The 22,328-nt window shown below is 47.0% G+C and overlaps 1 protein-coding gene across 1 annotated transcript in view; it reads left to right on the forward strand.

Moving 5' to 3' along the window:
- Positions 1-22,328, forward strand: part of LOC135897308 (uncharacterized) — a 136,224-nt gene that overhangs the window by 104,554 nt on the left and 9,342 nt on the right. The gene's annotated exons all lie outside the window — the stretch shown is intronic.

Below are 22,328 nucleotides of genomic sequence, written 5' to 3' on the forward strand. Positions count from 1 at the left end.
TGCCAGAATTCTTTTTACATTTCTCAAAAATGCGACACATTACTTGAGTTTATCTTATTTAATTGTGTGCAGCAGGTAAAGTTCACTGAAAACTGCTGCGGCATCGTTCTAACTCTTTGTCTTACGAATTTGAATGATGCTTGTGTATTGCGTAGCAACGTACTTCTGGTTGCGCTAGACAATTTCCGACGTCGTTTAATTGCTTCCCTTTGAAACTACGTTCGTTTGTATTATCTTAAAAAGCCTGACTGGTGGTTCGTAGCTGGGACAGGTTACGTTGGTGAACTGGTTAATTTGCTTCTCAAGGTCATTGATAATTACATGCGCACATTCATTCCTGTAAAATCGCTCAAAAAGTGAAAGTTCCCTTATTGCGTTTCCAAAGAACTCAAAACAGCCATGAAACTGAAAGGCTGCTTGCCCAAAGCAGGGCGAACAGGCCTACATAAGCGACAACTTGAATTTATGCACTGTCGTTGTCTTTACATATTTTTATGATAAGAATGATCACTACGATCACATTGAACGTGTTGAAGCCAACATGACACGTAATCCAAGCTATTTCTGGAGCTACCTGCACTCTCACTATTCTAAACGGAGTGCAGAAGTTGCATACTTGTTGATGAACAGGCGATGTTGTCTGACTTCTACAGCTGGCAACAGATGGATCATTGTTGTCACCGATTACCTGACACGTTACGCGGAGACGAAAGCTACTCAGCGGGGCACAACAGCAGAAGCAGCTCATTTTTTCATTGAACAAATCGTCCTTAGACACGGTGCCCCGAAAATCGTCATCATAAACAGGGGAACTGCCTTCACTGCCGAACTCCTTAACTCGGTTCTCAGAATCAGTGGTACAAGCCACCGCAATACAACCGCATATCATTCCCAGACGAACGGACTAACCGAGCGCCTTAATAAGACCCTCGAAGACATGCTTTGCATCTATGTGGACGTAGAACATAAAAACTGGGATCAGATTTTGCGTTACGTTACCTTCGCCTACAATACCGCTCGACAAGAAACTGCTGGAATGACACCGCTCTGCTTGGTTCCCGGTCGCGAAGCCACCACCAAGCTGGATGTTATGCTGCTGCACGAGTTTGACGACATACCTACTGACGTTGACGAATTTACCCAGCGCCCCGAAGAAGCCAGACAACTTGCCCTCGTACGTATCTTCATTCAGCAACACCAAGATGCGAAACGATACCATATTCGACACAGGTGCGTTTTCTGCACTACCGGCGACAATGTATGGGTGTGGATACTCATACGCCGTCGTGGACTTACCGAAAAACTCCTACGACGGTACTTTGGGCCGTACAGAGTGATCCGCCGCTTGAACGACGTGAATTACGAGGTCGTTCCTGACAGTGACATTAGTTCCAGTCGCCGCAAGCATTTGCCTCAAGTGTTGCATGTGGTACGGATGAAGCCGTACCTGTCGAACTAACCTTTTTTTTCTATTTTCTTGCATGTTTAACTCTGAGCTGTTGTGCACCGCCCTCATACGCCTAAATTGAGCACCAGGACGATGCTTCCTTCGGAGGGACGCAAATGTCGCGTCCAGGCGCAGTGACGAAGTCTCGGTTGCGCTTATAATGAAAATGGCTGTGCCTCCTACTCTACGACCCTTGTCGTGACGTTTCGACAAGATATGCACACACACACACACACACACACACACACACACACACACACACACACACACATATATATATATATATATATATATATATATATATATATATATATATATATACAATAAGAAGGGGCACTAGGCGTCTCGATGCCCCCAATCTCGTTTATTTAACGGGAGGGTGTCGATTCTCGCAGCCTTCATTTCATTAAGTAGCGTGCGAGTGTTTCTTAGCTACGTGTCTGCTCTCTTAGAACCGCGTGGTACATGACACCATCGTGCAAAAAGAGATGTTCCACACCTGCCCACCATCACTGTGACTGGTTCTGGCTAACACTCCTAAGGCTAGATCTAGCAAACATACATACCAAACTTAGTGCACGAACTGATAGCCGTCGCTGTAGCACAATTTTTAGTGTAAAGCCCGTGTAATGCGCAGGGTGTGGGTTCAGCTCCCACCCGCGACAAGTTATCTTTTCGCGCACTTTGATTTCGCTTTTCTTTAGTATTTTCTACATTCCAATTTGAAACACAATTATTTCTCTGATGCTTTCTTTAGCTTCATTGTCTGTTCGCTGTTCGATCTGTCCAGCGGGTCAAGCGCGTCGGCTGTTACGCACGAGTGATCGAATATTTTACAGTAATGGCTGGCGCACGCGTGTCTTACAGAAAGCACTACATAATTCCCTTTGTGCATACAATAAGATTACGCAAAGTTTGGTGGCCACAGACAGCGCATAGAACCATCGATAACATTCGAGAAACTTCCATACATGCGGGCGCGGCCCGCGCTGAGCAATAACATTGATTAGACGGTGAAAAGTGGTCAGCGAGAAAGATAAACAAGTACACGTATCAATATATATATATATATATATATATATATATATATATATATATATATATATATATATATGTGTGTGTGTGTGTGTGTGTGCGTGTGTGTGTGTGTGTGTGTGTGTGTGTGTGTGTGTGTGTGTGTGTGTGTATTTGTGCATGCATGTTCTGAAATTTCTCACGCTCGACATTACTAGGAGCACTAGGTTTTTCTTGGGTACGGTAAAATACTGATTTATTAAATAAATAAACAAATAATTGATTAATTCATTGATTCATTCATTGATTGTTTGATTCTGCGAATTATTTTTTCAGACTTCTGTCACCAATTCGAGAAGAAATCACATCATCACAATAAGGGAACAAAACGCCCAAACCTCATCGACAACTGAAACATTTCTTTGAATTTCTCTAATGAAGATAAGTGTACTGTTGTACAAGAAATCAGCGATCACCCTTCTTTCCACTGCTGCCAAGGCCAAACTCTACATGGCGGCTAGGAATTTCACGAAATATATAGAGGGTTTCTCTACTGACTGTTGTTGTGGTTGTCATTATCTTGGTTGATTTTGTTGTTGACCTGTAGCCGAATAGGATGCGCCTAGAAGCCTAAAATTGGGAAATAGACCGGTAAGCCTGTGGAATCTGTAAAGTACATGAGACTTTCGGCATAGCCGTCTGGGTCAACTGTCTGCATCCCTGCCTAGGTAAGATGCTATCTTCGAACATTTACAGACAGGTCTAGATGCGCTGGCTCACATCCACCTGGTCAGCCGTGGTCGAGCAATGCCGGAATGCTTGAGAAATTTTTTTCCGGCCCTCTTCCCAGGATGTGAGGATCGCCAGAGTGACATCGCTCTCAGACCCCGTATGCGCGTCTTCACCACTAGCTGTATTCGGGGAAAAATAGGGCGTTAATCGAATGCTACACGGCGGTATGAACGCTCGCGTGCTTGCTGGCTTCTTAGCCTTCAAGACCAGGAGCGTGGCATAGGTTTCCATAGGGAGAACACGACTTTGCGAGTCTGAGATTGGCTTGCCCACACAGTAGTGTCATGAACAGCTATACGTTAACTTATGCAGAGCTATGAGCCTGAATCGAGTCCATTACAATGGTATCCAGCAAGTGGTCTTGCTGTGCACGAATCTGCTGTACTAAGGAATTTACTGCTAAGGAATTTCACAACGAAGCTGTATATGGGTACGTTCTGGAAAGAATTTCTTGCGTCTATCAAGCCGTGTAGGTCCAAAATTTTTCCCGATATAGGCCAATCACGAAGATAGTGCAATAGCGGGACGACACGCGGCAGAGGTGAAGAAGGCTTTAAATTGGCATGAACCGCTGTTGGGCCTGGCAAAATAACGTAGTTCGCAGGTAGGGCATGCTACTGTGAACGTCTCAGCCAACTTTCGCTGTCGTACGTGGTGCGTGGCGCTCGCAAGGGGATTGCAAAGTCACCTTTCTCTCAAACGCTCTCGTTTCAGCAGCAGGCCCTGTCCTCACTCTCTTCTAGGCGCCCTATTCGAAATCGGACGCCCTATGGGGAACCAGCGCTAGATAGGCGGCGCGTCGAAAAGAGTGCGTTGCACGCCGCCCTGGCGACGAAACGCGGCATATTCCAGCCACACAACCAGACGACACACACACATACGCAGCCGTTTTATAGCCCGTATGTTTCCGTTTTCGCGCCGCTTCAAGTGGACAGTTTTTGTAAAGAAGCTAGCGCCATCAAGTGAAGAAATGACGAAAGAAGCTTTTTAAACTTTATATGTCTTTCACAGTGCGTCGCGGCGAGCACGTGCGTTTTAAAGCCCCTCAATTTTTCAAAAATAGCGCCATTCTTAGATCTTTCCGCCACCCCGCTCAGCCTGACGCGTCCTCCTCCACACCTCCTGTCGCCCCAGCTTTCTCCGCTCCCCAATTGGCGAATCTGTGTCACGTGGAAGCAGGCGCCGCGCTTTTGTATGCTTTTTACTTTCCAGCGCGGAGCAGGCGCCGCGCCTTTGTATATTCTTTCTTTCCAGCGCGCGCTGACCTCCATTGTTGGGCCTGCGCGACGAAAGGACGGCAGGCGGACTGAAAGTGCGTTAGCGTAATAGAATGTGCATGGCCAAGAACTTAATTGCGATGCCATGCTGCTGCGCCTTCGGTTGCCGCAACAGACACAGCGAGGGCAAAAAGCTTTTGCTTTGCCGTCCGGCGGGCGCAACGCGAAAAGAAGTGTGGATTCGCAGGATCGGGCGGGCTGACTTCGAGGAACTGGCAAAGAACGCACGCCTTGGTGAACTTACTCACAACCTCTTATTTTGAGCCTAGTTCACGCCTTCCGCTTCGAAAAAGTGTGTGTTCATGCTCTGCGTGATTTTTAGCGCGTTGTTTGACTATTTTTTTTCGAATGTGCTCTCTTTATTTCATGTAGTTTCGTCTTGCGGTGAGATGCACGCATTTGCAGCTGGCCTGTGACATAAAAGCGACTTTATTCAGGGTCTGTTTTGATCCCTACCAGAAGTTAGCACATTCTCGGCGCTTTTGCCAGGCTCACTATGACTTACGATGCAGTCTTTTAGCTTCGAATGTACGCCCGCATGTACTGATTTGGTTTGTGGTGATTAACGGTATTAACATTCCGAAGCGACTAAAGCTAGGATGGAGGTCGTAGTGGATGGCTCCGGATAACTTTATCTAGCTCGCCTGGGGATGTTTGACGAGCTCTTTGATCGTAGAGTCGTACGTAGGCCAGTAAATTCCTCGTTGGCGTTTCATAATACCCGCGTGCTAGCGCTGCTTTAGCAGTTGGCGCCTCGGTGCGATTGTATTTCCTTAATAAATTTTATTTACTAGTTCTAACAACTTGTAATTATTTCGTATTGTTGACGGCGCCTCCAGCGCACGAAAGTGGCAACGGGAACACCCAAGCTAGAACCAGGGCTAGATGGGGCTCGCCGAAGCCTGTGCATGCCAATGGGGTATAATCGCGGACAGCCAATTTTGTATGCGAGCACTCCCTGCGGCGCCTCCATTAGTGAAATGTTACATGCTCTTCAGAGGCCTCCGTTACCCATTACATGTGCCCTCCACGAGCAGTACTTGCAAACAAAAATATATCGTCACGATTACAAAAGCACCCCGCAATAAAAAAAATCGGCCCTGTTGCCAGGCATTGCTGACCGCACACAGCCGGAATCACTCACGCGCCGACCGAACAAAAGTGTCCTGCAGGTACGTGAGTGAACATAAGAAACCACATACAGATACTTTCACGCTGTCAACACCTGAAACTTTGGTAATTAAGCGCGTGTTTGAGTACACCGCGTGCTTGCGTCGTGTTTCAGCAACACGAACTCTCAACGTCGCGCGCTTTACGCCTTAAATGCGCCTTGAATAATGGTCATTTTTTCTATTTCTTCCGCAATTCCAACACGAAATTCTAAAGGCCAGTTACCGACTGACGAAGAAAGATCTCCATTGAAAAAACTGCTCCGCAGGGCTCGAACGAACTTTTCTGCGGATTTCCTGCCGTAGCGTGTTAGCCGTCGTCTGCTACGGCAGGCCCGCCACCGTCGAGGCCGCGCCGAGTGGAGGAGGAGGGAAGCGAATGGCGCTACTTTGGGAGATTGAGGGGTTTTAGTGTGTTTCTTTAACGGTTGCGTCGTGTATCGATGCCATGCTTGCGTGGCTGCCTGCCTTGCAAATCTAGCAGTTATGGCTCCGGTCGTGCTGCGCTATGGTTTCATAAGTATCAGTTGGCCTGAAGATATTCCATATTTCTCTGGCTAGACATAAAAAATTCTGATGTTACTTCGCCACAGCAGTCAATGGAGAAGAACGCTTTATCGCATCAGCTGACTCGCGCAAGGGAAGGTTTGAGCGTTCCGCTGCTTGATCCGTAACAATCCTGGCTACATTTAGCACTAATTACATAAATTTGCCGGATGCATCTCAGCGCCGAGTCCTCATCCGCATGCGCATGTTTATAAACACATAAGTGGCTTAGTCGCGCGTGCACCGGCACTATGCGCATACAACTCGTATTACAAGGCAGCTTCCCTCCCATATAATTCTTGGCAATGAATGGATAATTTTTACCTTTCGTATGGTTCACTTGGTGTGGTGGCGTTGGAAGTGGCTTGGCGGTGGCATTGCGAAGGAAAAATGGTACATATGCCGGATGGTGCATGCTATTGCTCATTTTGTTTCCGACGAAATACCGACTGTAGATTCTGCTGTTTGGTACCGTCTGCCATGGCTGGCCGTCTTCACTATCGAATAAACCAAGGATACACGCGAAATTCGATTTAGAAACCAGCCCGACACCGCTTGACAGGGAGACAAGACGGGAGCTTACTCCGCTCGCCTGACTGCTTGGATCCAACGCCGCCTCCGTTCTTGTTGACTTGGCCTTCTTCCCGCTCGCGAGAAGAGGCCATCGCAGCCTGTGATGATGGCGTTTCGCTCGCCAAGCGAGCGCCCACCGCCCGTGCGCCACCGAGGCCATGCTAGCATGAGCCGGCTGACGCTCGGCCCCGCGTCCCTTGACGAGCTACGCGCAAGGGAGGATCTGCATGTGAGGGCTTCAAGCATGCTGGGCGAATGGCTTCGTCAACGGGCCACCACCACCACTGCTCCACCCGTGGTTCCCTCCCAGACTGAGGCCGCCCCAGTCGACACCGCGAATCCGTCAGCCCCCGAGGTAGCCTCGAAGCCTCCCGCGGAGCGTTTCTCAGCAAGCGAGGCGCCCCATGCTTCAGTCCCGCTCCCTTCCTCTGACGACGAGGAGATGGACCTCGTCGTGGAGATGAGGAGATGGACCTCGTGAAACGGAGAGCGACGATGACGAGGCAACCGCGCGTCGCAAGCAGCCGCCGTATGCTCCCGCCAGTGCGGAGCAGCACGTTGAAGCCAGCGGCCATGTTGAGCAGGCAGGCCAGGGTGGCGCCATCTTGCCACCCTGCCGAGACGCAGCCGCCACCCTCTCCTCTCCGGCCGCCCAAGCAGGAGCCCCTCCGGAAACGGCGTCTGCTAGCGCTTCGGCTGCACGCGTTAACGCTACCGACGCGATGGAGCTAGCAGACGCACCTCCCGCCGGCTCGTCCAAGCTCGTCCAATCTTTTTAGTAAAATTCAGGCCCTAAATCGATTTTCCGCTCCCAACAGTCACTAGGGTTTAACCTTTCTCTCTCAAGTGCAACAAATTTCATCAAAATCGGTCCAGGGGTGGGACAAAACGTTTTTTTTTTGCATTCTACACGTATTTGAATAGGCCGCGTCGGAGTTGGGCCCGAGCTAAAGCTTCCCTCTTAAGGCAGACACATGGCCAATTATACTCGGTGCGAATGGGACACGGGCGAGGGGGGTTGGGTTCAGCTGCCGCGCACAAACCCTTCTCTCTCAAATTCGGCGCGCAAAACGCGGTGTCTGAAGGTGCTACCGAGAATGGAGGGGGGTAACCCCACCGCTGCACGAGCCCCACTATCTGTCCCTGTCGCCGAGTCGAATCGTGCGAAGCGCCTCGAGGTTATACTGATCGCTACCACAGAGGAATTCGCCTTTGTTGAAGAAGTCACCCCATTTCTTCCTTCTTTTCTTTCTTTCTTTTCTTTTTTCAAGTCACCTGTTCGCGAGATATGGCGATTCGGAGTGTCAGGATTGGGGGCTCAATCCCATCGCTCGTGGTCCTTTGTCAAGATTGGAGTCCGGCATGAATTCGAAGGTGGCTGGCCCATGCCGTCGTCCAACTTATCCACGCTGAGGACGTTGATTAAGGGAAGAACTGCTTCTCATCGAGAACGAGGAATATGGGTTTATTTACTTTATGAGAAAAAAAAAGGTGGAAGTTCTTTTCCTTTTCTTCCTCTCTTTTTTTTTTTCTTAATGTCGCGCCGAATCTCCGGAAACGGAACGTCAGTGTGAAGCCAACAGCTCTAAATCGGGGCGAAACATGAACTCGCCTTACAAATATAGTAAGGCACAAGAACAGCGCACAAGACAGTCCCACCTTCCTCTTTTGTAAAACAATGCCTTGTTTCGTCCCGCTTTTAGCTCTGTTCGCTTCCAAATCGTTTACCAACCAGCTAACCCAGGTCCCTTTCTGGACTTTGTCAGATTCTGTAGTGGTGGCATATTGAGCCAATCTGAGAGGCCCAGAGTTTTGCTTATGGCCTCTTGTGATGCCTCCAATACCAAATTTGTATATATGGCGGAATTCGACAGCGTTCAAAATATCACCTTCAATTGCATTACTTTCTCGTATTTGGGCCGTTGTGGGCCCAGCGGAAGGTCGTTGAAAGTGACTAGTCGAGTTAAATCCTTTGCTTGTCTTCACTCCCCGCTTGGGATTCCCTCTCTAACCTCGCCTGCCCCTCCCCACCCCTTCCCACAGCCTCTGTTTTCCAAGTATCCCACCCGCGGTGCCTAGGGCGTACCTCCTCCGCCTCTTGGATTTCTTTCTTTTTGCCGCCTGGGGGACAAAGTGCATGCTAGGGAGATTCCCGGAAAATGAAGGAATAACAGAACACGAGGTAGAAAGGGTGGAAAGAAGGAAGAATACCCACGTGGTAGTCTGAATTGTCGAAGCTCGTGTCTTTTCTTCGGTTCATCCGCATACTTCAGTGTCGTCTGCTGCGGTAGTTCATGGTGCGTCTGCCCACGTGGTCCACAGTATACCGTCTGCTTACGGGGTCACTGAGCGCATATCGTGCGAGAAAATAAGCCACTCCACGCAGGACATCGCCGGGAACTGTGCGCCTGAATACGGACCTGCTAAGTTTGTGCATCGAATGTGTGCGGCTTCGTGTTTTCGTTTTGTTTTTTCATAACGTTTTGGGTGTTACCGCTTTCGAGGATAATTGCGATTCGGCTCCCTTCGACTTTGCGCTTCCGCGTTGCTGGCCTCCAACCCTGCATAGACCCGAAGAAGCCGTTGGGTGTCCCGTGAATTACGAGGAGAACATCGCCGACACTCAGGCAAGTTTCAAGTTTGGTTAATTTTTTTTTTCGTTACTTCATACATTGGTCTCGTGATATCTTGTCGGAATAATTAGCTCTCTACAGCAAGCAGGTGTAAGGCTCTCTTACAAAGGCCTCTTGGGTGCCTTTTTTTTCATCAGCGTGATTCTTTGTTAACATGCTTACGAATCTAATAATAACCATGAATGGGAATTGTATATGTCCTAAATATATTATCTATACTATGCTCAAGTAAGAAATACGGATATAGTACTCGTGCCATGATATATTCGGAAAGAAGTTTATCAGTGCCTGTATTTGCGATACAATAACTAGGGTGTAGTGTTAGAATGCGAGGTACTCCGCCGCAATATCCACTGAGACGCTTAGTCGCTGTAAATATAAATATATTAAACAACAAAATGAAAAGCGTTTTTTGCCGGCACAAACCGCCATTCACAGCGACTTTTAGTTGCTCGCATGCGAAGTATAACATGCGTAATAGCGTCCAATAGCCAAATATCATCCTTGTGTTGGCACTCATGCTTTTCGAAAACAAGATCCTCTTTGTTGCCTTCGGGCGGGTTTGGCGTATCTGTAATCTGGCTACTTTGTAACCATTTCCAGAAAAAAAAAAAGACGGTCGGTTAGGCAACTTGTAGATGTCGTATAAACGTGAAAATTGTATCAAGTGATACCTTTCCACGCCGAAAACACGTAGCAATAGTCAGCGACTTAGGATTTAATCAAGAGGCAGTATAATTAGCCGTAAACACTGTAAGCTATTTGAGCGAGCGATATTTTCTCACTAGCGCCATCTGCTGCGTATGTGCGCCAACTAGCATGAGCCGCGGGGTATCCCGGATATTCCCACTCTCTCCACGCTTTCGCCGTGCGCGTCAAGTTGGCGTGCATTTTAAAAGCAAGTTCTCATTTGCTGACTTCACGCGGGTATGGCGTATCTAGGATCTGACAATCTTGTAACCACTTCCAGGAAAAGAAAGCAAGGGTTAGCCAAGTGTCGACGCCACAGAAGGCAATATACGATACGACACGAAATGAGTGAATAATCAACATGAAAAGGAAACAGGAAGAGACAGAATAGAAACATACAATACCGCACTCAGCCAATCACGCACCGGCAATGGCGGGAGAGCGCGATGATGAGGAGGTCGGCGGCGAGGTGAAATAATGGCGCTGCCTTGAAATTCATTTATCTAGGCACCTTCTGGCGAACATAGTTAAGGTCTCCAGTTTGTATTTTATATTTAGGACCTCTTAAAGGCGCATTCAAGGTATAGCAAACTGTTGTCTGCCTTTCTCTGCCGCCGAAATGCCTCCATCGCATCCGTGAAACGAATTCGCGACCACATCGGGCCTGCCGACGTTTAGGTTGTTGACCGCGAAATTCCGCGGCTGTTTTTTCGTATAAACGGATCAGCGGCATAGTTGGCATTGACCACACTTGCCAGCTGTGGTCGGTCGAAGTCACGTGGGCTACAGACTCCTGACCTCGTTCCACGCATGTTTAACTAAGTAAGTAGAACGTACGTCTATACGTGCGAATATGTTCCACTTGCTTGGTTTACTGGCATTGCCATGTATCATTCTTAATCGCGTGCGTTTTGGCTGTGTGTGTGGAACATATTAATTTCGGTCTATACGTAGGTTCCACAAAGTACGGGAGGAACAAATTTGTGAACGATCTTCTTGCATGCACACATAGCGAAACTTGTGTGGTGACGACACGAAATAAAAAAAAAGTGTAGGTTAGCCAAGCGTGCTCCCTCAATAATACGCGTAATGCGGCGATCGTTTCCACGGGTCTCAGTAACCGTTAGCCGTTTGTTCTTTTCGCTTATATGCAAATGTGACGCCATTGAGACGCGCTGTTGCCAACCGCGCGTATATTTCTTCCACGCAGTTGCGGCGGTTACACGCGCCTCTCTTTGTGCAGTTGGCGTTTACTGTATTCGTCTCCTCTATAACGCTGTAACAACGTATATTTCCTTTCTTCATTTTTTAAAATGATTACATACGTGCACGCTACAACATGGCCCGTGCAGGATAGGTACAGTCGCGTGCATTATGAACTGCAACGCCGTCGCCATGACGAAAGGTGCCCCCTGGCTGCGTGGCAGCGCCAACACACAGAAAAAAAAATGTGCCTTTATTAAGTGTGCCAGTAATTGACACGGTGTTCTTCGATATTTTCTCTACGTGGTTGCCCGCGCGCTTTCACGGGGCCCCTTCGACCACGGGCACTCTGTTGCAGCTAGTATTGCACGCGACAGCAGACACATCATACTGAAAAATAGTAGCCAACTATAGCCCACGTTCGGCATTAGTAATGATACACTCTGGTGTCGTGTCCACTCTCTGCCATTGGTTCAGTGCCCTATTCTGTGTTCACGCAGAGGGGGGGGGGGGGGGTGCGAGAGCGGTGTCGGCTTTTCCTGGAAAGCCACCGCTAGGGTGCCTCAGATGCGCGCGCTCCCTAAAGCTCCTATTTTTATTTATTTTGCGACTTTCCGACTTTCGAGAATTTTCGTAATATATTCGAGGTTTGAAATTGAAATTCTATTTCCTAGAGTCGCTGGAATTCCGCCATCTCTCTCAGGTGCAACAAACTTCATTCAAATCGCTCAACCGGTTGTATCATGAACTGCGTTTTTACATCTACTTGAATAGGTAAATCGGAGTTGACCTCGAGCTGGAGCTTCCTCCTAAATATCTAGGCTTGACGCTGAAGCCAGCACATTCGTGGAAGAAGTAACCCTCTCCTCATATTCCAAGCGGTAAAAAAACAGTTCTATTTGCCTGAACACATAGTGAAGGCTTAACACTGCGTGGCAGGTTGGCTTGTTGACGCTGCATCCTGAATTTTAATAGATAGTTTTAGATTAGGGACGCAAGCCGCTTGCGTTTCCTAACCTAAAACTCTCTAATGTCAACTCACCGTATTCGGAAGCGCACTTAATCACGGGTAATTTTTGTCGCCTGTGACGACGCATATATTGTCACGTGGTAGTGACGGTGAAGAAAGAACACAGTAGCAGTACTGTGAAAGACAAAACTAGCTTTTATTGGGCGAACCTGTGCCCACAAAACAGGCTACACTTAAAGCACAACGATAGCGGCGAACACAGTCGGCGATCGTCGAAAATCTGATCAGCGGGTCAAGCGCGTCGGCTTTTATAGAGGAGTCGTCGAATGTTCCAGACTAATCGTTCGTACCCGTGTGCCTTCCACAAAGTTCTACACCATTCGCGTTACGCGATGAAATCAGATAACACAAGGTTCGGCGACAACAGACAGCCGGGTAGAAGCATCGATAACTTTCCAGAAACATCGGATACATTCAGGCGCGTCCCTCGCTGTGCGATTACAGTTGTTAAGCGGCGAAACGTGGTCGACCGATAAAGATAAGTACACGTGTCAATATATATCAAGTCGGTGGCACTGTTCACGACAACCAACCTCGAGTAGCCTTCATTATATCCGGGATGAATATTTTACGAAAACACTTCCGAGTAAGCTTTGAAAACGATTGAAGACGACGCGCATCATACATAATATACAAGTTCTCGCTCGAGGATATACCATGCATGCATCAGTGGCTATCATGAGACGCTAACGCGAACAAATCGCGCGATACCAATTTCCGTCCTCTGATATAGTTTCCGCTTGGTTCAAGCATCGTTTGCAGGACGTGACGCAGTACTGACGTCAATGTGCTGTGTTATGTTCATTGGCTTCTATTTTTTTCGTTAGCCTGCTATTCCGCGTAAATGGTGGCCGCTTCCGAGGCAAGTGAGGAAATGAGGGGAGATACGCGTTCCTAACAATCTGTTTATCCCTCTCCTCCTCATACGCTATATCGTGTTCCTGTGTCGTCTTGAGGCGCCAAAACATGGTCCATTCGCTCCCAAGGAATACTTCTATTTTCCCCTGTGACACGCGTATACACGGCGACAAAATGAAACGCGAGAAACAAGGCAGTTTTTTCCAAATTCCGCCTCCATCGCCGAGTGGTGCCAAAATTGGGAATCGTTGCCGTCTGCTTCCATAACTGTGCTCGTGTGAAATCGTCTGCTCGTAACGGTCGTCTGCAAGGAATACCAGCTCGCCTCGTCTGGGCACTTTAAGTCGTCGTCTGCTTCACGCGACTTTCGTTGCACCTTCGCGTAAGTCAGGCAGCTCCTTTTTTTTTTTCTGTTGCCCTATATTTCCCTAAAGAACTTACCTAATCTCCGTTTTATATTTCCTTTATTTAATTTGTTTTTGAAGTTCTGCGCGATTTCTGTCTATTTGTTGGAGCTGCCGCTAGCGTGCTACAGTGTGCGAGATGTTGTTCTGAAGTTAACTGTTTCGAAGTGATGACGGTGGAAAAAGAGGTATACTATATCTAAGTATACGGGAAAGGAGAAATTTTTGTTCCAGCATAACTGTCCTGCCTACCAAACCAACATAAGCATGATTTCTTAAGAGTTCGCGTTTTACTTAAGTCCTTATCAAAATATGGGTCGAAGTTTATGTCTACATTTTAGAAATATTTTCGAAGGAATGATAGCATCCGCTATTCTAGTTATGGCTCAGAAGAAGGCCAAGTGTAACTAAAATAAGTAGAACATACTTCAGCTGCGTGCCCCCAAAAATGTTTCTCAAAAGTGTTTTTTAACCAAAAAAAATGCGTAATTGATATCCTAACACAACGAACATATTTAAGTTATTCTGCATGATATTCAAGAAAAATGTGGCAGTGGAGTAGTTGGTTAAACATATACCAGAGTTCGTGCACTGAAAACAACGAAAGGGCCAGACCTGAGGGAGTACACAAACACAGGACACCGAGCACTGAGACAAAAAAAAAGAAAACAAAATTGACTCGCCATCCCGGCCCTGCGAAAGTGGATGTATTATAGCGAAGCCGTCCAAAACCGTACCACTACAAATGATGAGGTAGGGTAGGCAACGCTTTATTACTTTAGTGTAATGGTAGTAATTGTGATTTGGACAGCACGCCGCTGGACATAGCGGTGCTGCAACAACATTGAAATCAGTTGCGATGCTTGTAATCTCATTTACGAAAGGCTAGGGACGTCACACCCCACCTTGCGAGCTGCCGTCGCCGCGGCAGCTTGCACAGCAGTAATCTCATACCGTGAGAACATTGTTGCGTCTCAACACCACCAAGGGCGTTGATTGAAAGTTTGCCATGTGTCAAACCAACGCACCTTCTAACGGCGTGGCGTGGACAACGACTAAAAGCGCTCACCCCGTTATTGCCTTGAAACCGGAGAAAAGGATGAATGGGAGGGAACCGCGATAACGAATGGATAAGCGCAGGTAATTAGACGCCCTTCAGCCCGCCCTTCACCTGGCAGACTGAGCGAAGGACGGGGTGGGCAACAACGAACGAACCTTGTGTCGCCGGATGCTTTCTTTCTTCCACAAATTCCAAACCTGTTTCTTCGAGGCGGAGTTACTGCGGGTTATGGATAGCATGAGCGCAACTGAGTCGACGATGGCGATTTGCTGCTGGACAGTCTTCAGATTCCCCAGTCGACTCGCCTAGGGAAGACGACGGGATTAAAAGCAGAAACTTGTCGAGAGTGTGGACAGATCGAGGGTCCTGATGTGAACTCAGACGTTTAGCTTGCTCCTGCATGAAGTGAGCTTCCGTACTGGAGCCGTGTAACTGAGCTAATAAACCCTTTCTCCTTCATTCTCTACAACCTGACGTAGTAGTCGATGGGCTTGGCGGATTCCATGCTCTGAACGCCGCCCTATGGCCGCAACAACGTATGAGGACAGCGCTACGTGCTTAGCATTGCTATCACGAGCGGCTTATCATCAATTATGCGGTTCGGATGCTTGTTTCGATCTTATTCTTTCTTGAAACGCGTGCTGTTCTGGATGTTGTATGCGTGATTCCAAAGAATGTACGCACTGTTCGCTTCACTTGGCTGAGTGCTCGAAGCCTCTGCCCTACGGCGGTACGAGCCACTGCAGCTCTTGGCCCGGCACTGCCGCCGGGGTCGGCCCACATTTTTGATGACGAACGCGGACGCTAAAAATGCCGGATGCTAATGGACACTAAGGGCTCATTCACACCGGCGACTGACAGTGGTCGCACGACCAAGTTGGTCGCAAAAGCGACCAGTCGCAAATGGTCGCAAACGGTCGCCTTTCTTGAAAAGCGACCATTTCGAGCCAGTCGCTCTTTGCGCGATTTTTCAGTCGCGCGACCGTGGTCGCAAAACTGATAAACCAATCAGCGGCGCACCGGAAGTGATCCTTCGCGTGTCTACATCCGGCCTCCTCCGGCGTCGCGTTCAAATTCCGCGTAGATTCCGAGAGTTCTCGCTGAGAACGATAATCTCCGGGATTGCGACTTGCGGGTCGCGCTCAGCCGGGCTTGCCGGTGTGAACATCAGCCGCGTTCGGTCGCTTTTTGATTGCGAGTCGCAAATGGTCGCGCGACCTCCTCAAGTCGCTGGTGTGAATGTGCCCTAAGTGCCTGGCTAGCAGCTTCGCTGTAAAGAAGAAAACAGAGAGAGAGAAATTAGCATAATCAGTGACAATCGATGACGTCGATAGGCATTTTTGTGCATTCGATTGGGCGACATATATATTCTCCATATAGTTTCTGAAAAGTAAACAGTTGACAGTTCGCGCTGGCTGTCCTGTGTTCCTGTACTCGCTCCAGTCCGGTGTGGCTGATGCTCCTGCGCACGAACCCGCTATCATATTCGACTTGTTACACGAGAATTGACTTGAAGAACGGGCCGTAATATTTGAGCTCGTTTGCTAAAAAGACGATGCAATTTAGAGGCGGACTGCAACACGTTATAGTCGAGTGCTCGTCCCCCAATAAAATAATAATAAAAAGAAAGTTTAAATGTACTGTTTGTGTAGGGCATGGATTCTTCTTAATGTGCAATAGCATTACAAGCGTACTGCTCGCGCAAACTGTGTAGACATCCACATGACGAAAACTGCGGGCCGATCCCGAAGACAGTGCAGTCAAAGACGGCGTCTCAAAGCGCTAACTATCACGAGGGAAGAATGCGACGAAGTGGCACGTGACGCTCCTGCCATCTTTCACTTCCCGCTCCCTCTCCCCCGACCACGCTTCGCCGCGGTCCCTCACGGGTTGCAGAATCAAGCGCCTTTCCTTTCTTTAGATCGCTATCATCATCAGACGTTTCCACGTTGGCGTTGGCACAAGAGAGAAGTACGCTTGCGGCACTGGCCTAGTGCTTTGAGCGTCGCGCTGCTTTAATGGACGAGGAAAGTAACTCGAAGGGAACAGTTATGCGACAGTGTTTGAAGCCAGACGCGTAGGCCCAGCGTGTGATCAACACGTCATAGCGCGCGCGGTATGGGTTACAGCGCTCCCGCTCCGCAGGCAGAGCTACGGCAGGGCGGCCCCCACGGAGGAAGGAAACTAAGGATAGGCCCTCACGTCACTCTCTGTGAAGTTAAAGTGAAGCCGGAAGTTGGCGTTGCTCATGGCGTTGCTCCGCCTATCGGGCCAGCTCTCCTCTCTTAATTGTTTACATTTCTCGCGAAACCACGCCGCGCTGCGCGCAACCGTGGTGCTCGGATGCGCGCGCTCCGCAGCAATACTAAACAATCGTTAGCACGTTAGCATGATGCCGCGATAGAGGGCAACATTTCCCGCGGATATAATTCCTTCGTCCGTAGCCATTGCCGTGGCGCGGTACGTTGCGTACAGCGTTGCATGCGCGTTCATTTCACGAACCTTAGTTCCTCCTGTCCCACCTGGCCACAGCAACATCCGCTAGAGCACGGTCCAGATAACGCAGCGCAACAAAACACGGAGACCAACGCAAATCTGCCCGCACGGCGCCTTTGCCACGGTACGAAACTTACGGAGCAGCACGTGTGAGCGCACAGAACTCGCACATAACCATAACAAAGCCGCCATTGTGGCCCGAAAGGCGTGGTCGCTACAGCAAAGAAATAAAAAAACAGCAAAAAGAGTAGAACCTACTACGTCATTTCCTGCACACTTTTCTCCTAGCGCGCGGAGGGGGTAGGGCCTCTCCTCAGTTTCCTTCCTCCATGGCTATGGTAGCCACCATATCCATGGCGGCCCCGAACAAGTGCGCATCGGTTAAACACTACCGGGAACCAAACATTCCTGGCCAATACGCTAAGTTTCTGAGGTCACGTGTTGGACTATCAACACAGCGAGGGTAAAAAAAAAACGAAGGGAATGGCTTAACACAGTGTTCGTTTACCGAGGCTGGTCTGATCACAGAAGAACTTCAGTTTGGTCTAGTTGGTGTTTACTGCATACCATATTGACCGCAAATAAAGACCGTCCCCGCCGTTATTTGCGGTCAATATGATATGTGGTCTGGTTACGTTTAATGCTCTCTCGTTCCTATAGTTTTTTTTTCTTCCAGCATGGCTGCTGTCAGAGGTTAGATCCCACCGGCGGCCACGCATTCCTTTTTGTCGAAGAGGTCCGACAGTAGCCCATACCAATCCACATACCGCAAAGTGCCTGGAAAGAAGCGAAGAATGTTTCGCATTAAAGAAACGGTATCAGATTACTAGAAACCGCATATATTGTGAGACATCCATGACGCGGACGAAACTGGTGTACCACTAATTTGTGAGAAGGGCTTTTGCGAAATCCGCGTAATCGATGTAACCAGTTGCAGGTATAAACTGGAAACGCGTTTCAAAGATTTTCCGCGTCAGATATTTATAATAGATGCAGTTTGCATAATTGCGATATCGATTTTCTTACGGTTTTGTAAACATTGTCGTCATTATTATTATTATTATTATTATTATTATTATTAGTAGTAGTAGTAGTAGTAGTAGTAGTAGTAGTAGTATTAGTAGTAGTAGTAGTAGTAGTAGTAGTAGTAGTAGTAGTAGTAGTAGTAAATGTCTTGCTAGTCTTTGTATACATTTGGACATATTACAGAAGTACACAGAAAGATGTCCCAGACCGCATTAGTGAAATGGGACCTCGATCTTGTTATTACTGTATAGGTGAAACCAGGGTGTCTACCAACCAGGAAAACCGGGAAAACCGGGAATTCTCAGGGAATTTGAACAGTCTGGAAAAACTCAGGGAAAACTCAGGGAATTTGTGCTCCTATCAGGGAAAATTAGCTGTAACTTTATTGAAAGGGAACGAAAGTCGTGTTAATGCTGGCTCCAGTAACAGAGGAATCGCAACGAATCGTCATTGACGCCGTGTCATCGGTACGATGTATTGCCAGAGTAGTTAACGACCGATTTTCTAGACGCCCGATTTTTCGGACCATGCCCGATATTTTGCACGGTTTTGCGGCACCAACAAGTACTCCATATAGTCAATGTATATTGCCCTGACTGCAGGTATGAAATGGCATTTATCAAAGCCGCCACCGCCGCTATATTGATTATCTCGCCGCCTCGAACCGGCACTCTCGGAGGCAGATCCGCTGGCAGCCGTAACCACCACCGCGGCAACGTTAGGCCTAGCTGCTTCTATGTTCGCTATGAAGCTTCTTGCCGTGCGGTGCCGTGTTTTTCATTGAAAGAATTCGCCGCTATCACCAATGGCACTGACTCCGCCTTTGTAAACTTCGCGATTGGCTTTGAAGCTCGCAGAGTACAGCGCGTTGCGTAATGCCAGTCTCCGAAAGTTAGCTTCGCCTCAGTACACTATTGTTAGTCGGCGAAGCATAACAAGCGTTGGAAGGGGGCAATTGTCACGGGACACAGTATGTATTCCTTAATTACACATGCGTGCACCCCGTCTCCTGTCACAGTACAAGCTCTGATATGCCTAGTAAGCGCACTGGCAGGCCTTCAGAGCTTTTTCAGACGTGCCTGTGGTAATTTTAGCCCTTACAGACAGTTAAAGACATGCATTATTTTTTTTCAGACTGTCCGTTCTTTTTCAATTTTTTTGCGGCCCCTCGGAAGTCCGAAAAATCAAATGTTGACTGTACAACTGAACAAGAGGATGCTTCAGATGATCCATGTGGTGAAAGCGTGGTAGAAGGAGGATGAGAACAGAAAGGACCGACGCACTGAGGAATTAACGGGAAAGGAAGGGTGCCGCCGCCTTTTTGAAGGAGCTTGAGCTAAAAAAAACTAAGTGTTGACTGACGCTGAGACACAGGTGGCCCTCATCCAAACCAAAATAAATTGTTCAAGCAGTGAAACCCAACACTGAGATGTTTTGTACGGGCTGAGAGTATGTCAGGACAGTTGAGGTTGACTTCCCAGCTGCTGAGAGAGAACCTTAGTTGTGACAAAGTTCAGGACCTCATACAGATGAGCTTGCTATCAGTTGATAGAAATAGCTGATATTAAAAAATATTTACTTATGTATGCATCTCCTTTTCATTCGTATTTTAAAATGTTCGACTCAATTTGGAATGGGCTTTACCATTTCTTTCGCTGTGCATTTCACTAACACCTTCCTTCTGTTTTCTTTTTAAATAAAATAGATATTACTCCTTACTATTCAAACTGGATTAAGTAATTTTTTGTTTCAGCATGCTTACTAGACAGTGACAGCATCGGGCAACATGGTGTCAGCCTGTCTTGACATAAAACAAAGTTCTGGCTCATTCAGGGAATTTCGCAAAGGTGCTCAGGGAAAACCTGGAAAACTCAGGGAATTTGGAAATGTTAACTTAGTAGACACCCTGTGAAACGTGTGAATATGATTAGCATGCGAGCAGTTGCACTAACATTGACAGAAAATTAGTTATAGATAAGTGTAGTGAAAGAAAGTCAGACCAGTGATGCGTAAGAACGTGTCGCTTATATATATGATGTATCTATAAACGAAATACACTCGCAAAGCGGTGACATCCATTTAATATGTCCTCAGCTCCAATCCGGAAACACCGACAGGCTGCTCTCCAAAGCGGTTGTGGGCTATAGGAGATAACACATTATAAATTAAAGCAAATCCTATATCATTTGCGTCGACTACGTATATATTCCGTCCAATAAAAGAACCGTAGACTAGGGTCATATGTCACGCAAGAAGTTATAGTAGAAATATTGTTTGTAAAAGAGTTATTTTATGGGTAATATATATAAACTTGCAGAAAATTGGGCTCATGCGTGCATTAAAACAATAAACTGTAATAACACGAAATTCCCGATCTTGAACCAGCTGAAGAGGAGTTAATGATAACATTAGGTAAGGCCCCAAGACGATATGCTGTAAATAATGTGGCTCTGTAATGTGTGCTCCCTTAAAATATTAATGTCGCCTTTAACTGCTACGCTAAAATGACACCAAGGTGCACTCATTCATAGTCAAATAGGAAACGAGGTAAAATATATTGGAGAAATGTTAGTTCTCTTCCTATAGCCTGGATAAAACACCCTGTGCTTTGTTTTGCTGGGATTCCATCATTACATTATTTGCTTCGCACCATGAATATTAGAGTTCGACAATATTGTCAATGAGCCCGTTTGTAAGTTCGCTTATGTCATAGGCGAAATAGAACATGGTGGGGACGTTCGCTATTGGCGAAGTTGCGAGTTAGGCAAGACGCTAAAGCAAATTGAAAACAATATCGAGCCAAGAATTCAACCTTTCTTAACGCCGATATTTTGTTTGGTGTCAGACATTATTCCCAATATGCATGCCTGTTTTGAACGTAACTTCGTATTTTTATTTCTAAAGGGGTGGGGGGGGGGGGGGTGCGGCAGTTTCGTAAAGGAGTACGTGAGCTTACTCATCACATGATTATTTGAGTCGAAAGCTTTAGTGAAATCAATAAAAACCGGTTCAACAACAGAAGCGTACGCATTTGGGATGGCCGGTTCATGACTTGAGTTATTTGATTCAACTAATTTCCCATCATCAATATCAGTTTTAATGCTTCCATCACGGCGGTATTTCTTGAGTGTTTATTACGAAAACCACGCTGTCTTGTCATTAGCGAACGGAAATTTTCCAAGTAATGTTAAAGATATGGGATTCAACAAGCTTTTATGCGACCTATCTTTTTTTTAATGAGAGGGTTATAAGGATAAGCCTATAGCCTATAGTTAGGCCTTTCATTCTCAGTAAATATCTGTAAAGTAGTTATGCGTGTACAAAGTGCAAGCTGTTTTTAGTGATTACTCCTTTCTTGTATGTTTCTTTTTTCCAAGAATGTGTTCAATTCAATTCTGTTCACTACTCCCAGCTTTTTTGAAGAATAGGATGCTATTGCTTTCTCCAAGTGCCCCTGTGGAAACAGCGCCCCTAAATATCAAATTAATTATACAATCTATATACATATACCAAGTATTTCTGCGACCACAATAAGCATTTATTTTAAAGAACATCTGTAGATGATAGCACAATTTTAGTTCGTGAGATCGTCCCCACGAAGAGGCGAACACTGCTTGCATAATAAACAGAAATCCCTATTCGTCGAATTAAAAAAAGTCACATGGGATTTTAACTGAATACCTTTCGGCACACGTCGCAATTTACAATTTGTAGCCTGCTATAGACTGCAAGGCATAACCATTTGAAAATAATTATGTTGGCGACACCATCTTCGAGCTGTACACCATCATACTTGCGGTAAAAATGCAACGCCGTTTCACTTACTTTATTTAACAAAACACCGTTTTACACTCCGAAGCACAGAAGTAACTGAACCACCACTGTATTTCTTCGCGAAGTTCGGGGATTTAGGTAATATCTAAAGACTAATGTCATCCTGCGAATTCTTTGCAAGTGAATCAGCCTTGAGAACTCCCCAGCTGCAATTTGTAAATTACGTTATGTGCCACACGGTAGTTAAATCTTAATGAGTAATTGTTTCTTAATTATTGAATTATGCGTTTTGATTTTTTTTTCGTGCAAATAATGTCCGCCTGTTTGAGTAATCCA

Source organism: Dermacentor albipictus, chromosome 10 (genome assembly GCF_038994185.2).
Source record: "Dermacentor albipictus isolate Rhodes 1998 colony chromosome 10, USDA_Dalb.pri_finalv2, whole genome shotgun sequence".
NCBI classification, from domain to species: domain Eukaryota; kingdom Metazoa; phylum Arthropoda; class Arachnida; order Ixodida; family Ixodidae; genus Dermacentor; species Dermacentor albipictus.